This window comes from Harmonia axyridis, chromosome 7, assembly GCF_914767665.1.
Source record: "Harmonia axyridis chromosome 7, icHarAxyr1.1, whole genome shotgun sequence".
NCBI lineage: Eukaryota > Metazoa > Arthropoda > Insecta > Coleoptera > Coccinellidae > Harmonia > Harmonia axyridis.
Genome location: NC_059507.1, coordinates 19,018,689 through 19,021,272, shown reverse-complemented (window position 1 = coordinate 19,021,272; position 2,584 = coordinate 19,018,689). Strand labels below are relative to the sequence as shown.

Sequence of the window (2,584 nt, the reverse complement as noted above, 5' to 3'; positions counted from 1 at the left end):
ACAAAATATAGGTTTATATGTGATACGAGATATTTTTAAGTTGTTATCGATTTGTTGGTCTAAACAGGGTGTTCTAATGATACGATTGAAAGTTGGAATGAGGATTCTGGTAGTTATTTTACAAATACAAATCAATTCCAACCTACTCAGATCTATGGATATGGGAATATTGGGATTTTTTCGATGTTTTGGTTGAATTTTCAATGGTTATAGAAATACAATGAATATGAAATTCAGTATGAAATTATTATTGTTCATCCACATGCAAAATTTCAACTCTTCGGATCTGCTGTCACTAAAATATTAGGTATTCTTGGATATTCTGCCTGAATTTTCTATGAAAACGATTCTGATTAACAAGAAATTTCGCGACAAATTTGGAACTGCTATTTTTTATATGCTCGCAAAATGTCATCGGTTGGATCCGTTACTTTAATATTGTTTTTTTTTCGATATTCCTTTTATTTCCTCTCTGGTTTTTGTAACGTGAGTAGCCATCTGCATGAGGCGTGAAACTGTTATTTTACATCTAGATGCAGGATACATACACACATCTCGATCGAATTCGTAGTTTCGAATTTATCAGAAAAACATAATTTCAAACGGCCATTTTTGCGGAACCCCTATAGTAGGATTTTGTTCATTAACGAGCTGAACCGCTACATTCGAGATCTGAACCTCTTGAACCAAGTTTCTACGTTTTTCGGTTGTTCCGTTCGAAATATATCTTGTTTACGGCCGGCACATCAGCTAATACAAAAATTCGATATCATAATTTTTGTCTGCACTTTATTTCTCAGTGTTCCGAGTTCATTGTTTTTCGAAGATTCGGCGAGCGTAATTTCCCATAGTTATGGCGTAATGTTAAGTGATTATATCTTTGACGTCGTGGTATAATCGTTTTGGTGTTTCACCTCTTGCCATATTGTCATCATATCCATATTAATGTGGACGTCAACAAAAAAAATTAATGTCAAGCACGGTGAAATGTCATTCAATTTTTCAAAATGCAGCGTTTTGGTGTTCTCGTGGTGAAATAAAACAAGAAATTGAAAACTTGACACCAGAATGTAGAAGAAAAAACTTATAGGGTTGCGATATGGCCTGTATACAGGGTCAGTCTTTGACTTCTACATATATTTCAATCAAAGATTTCTGAGGTAAAAAAAAATTGCCCTTCACCATTCATTGTGATTTGACTGTTTCCCAGTTTAGCGTGCATTCTGGAGTTGACTGGACTTTGATGGAAATTTATGTTCGGACAAGATTCATCCTATCAATAATTCCATTTGCGAGAAATAACCAAAAATTACATGTTTTATGGATTTTCAACAGCCTCTATCTTTTCAACCGAGCCGAATCGGAAAAAATACATCTTAATAAATCACATCTTATATAAAATTTGTATGATAGATTTGTGCCTTGAGGACAGGGCAAATCAAATAAATTCTTGTTGAATTATCGACGTTTCGATCTATATAGACTGAAACATTTATTCGTGTATGAATATAAATAATATTAGCTATGACATAAACATGGCAAACAAACCTGGTGTTTAAAAATTTCTCTAGCAACATAAAATGATATGGTATTCAAACACAATCAACCAACATCAAGAAGAAACATTAAAATATTCCACAGAAGCAGGCAGATACATCATGTCGAAAAATTATTAATTTTTTTTCTCATTTATATAGATCGTCTTTGCCGAATGCATCAAACTCTACCCCCAAATTTGTGTTCATTTAAATTCGTGGTCAAGAGTGCTGTGAAAAAATGGAAGGAATTTCTGTAATTAAAAGTAGAGCTTTGCTTGTACCATATCACTAACATTTGTTTACATACTTCGAATTTGGGAACTATACAGATATGGAACCAAGTATATGTTTTGAACGAAAAAGACAATATTTATGAAATTTTGCACAATGGCGAAAAATACATCTGATGAACAATCTTTTCTATTGATGATATACTTCCGGTTGAACCGGAAATATCATCAACTTTTTTTAATTTATATGGGACATTATTGATATATATATATATATATATTTTTTTTTTTTTTTTTTTTTTTGGTGATTGGAAAAAAAAAATATATATATATATATATATATTTTTTTTCCAATCACCATAATGGGTTAGCTCCGTAGAAAAGAGCCGGGTCGACTCACGACCAAGGCTCTCCTAGGTTGTTGTCAAAACCATCCTGACAATCCTTGTTGTCCACAGTATTACCTCCTTCTGAGCTGTGCTGATCAACTCAAGGTCTAGACCAAGGAGTTTTATATTGTCTGGAAGGTGACTTTCCACCAATCCGTTGGTGGTAATGATCAGTGGGAGAATAAGAACTGTGTTCAATCTATACATTTCCTTCATTTCAAAAGCCAAATCATGGTATTTTGTGAGCTTCTCAGTGTATGCCTTACTGATGTTATCATCGGCCGGAACAGTAACATCTATGATGGTAACTTTACCCTCTTCTTTATCAAAAAGCACTATGTCTGGTCTGTTATGTTGTATCGATCTATCTGTTACGATCAGATTGTCCCAGTATATATATATATATATATATATATATATATATATA

General features: G+C 33.0%; 1 long non-coding RNA gene across 1 annotated transcript; it reads left to right on the top strand.

Moving 5' to 3' along the window:
• The first annotated feature begins 978 nt into the window (after window positions 1–978).
• Window positions 979–1,459, top strand: LOC123684948. Its single transcript, XR_006748212.1, has 2 exons — window positions 979–1,160; window positions 1,216–1,459. It is a non-coding gene; the product is annotated as an uncharacterized LOC123684948 (long non-coding RNA).
• Window positions 1,460–2,584: the final 1,125 nt, after the last annotated feature.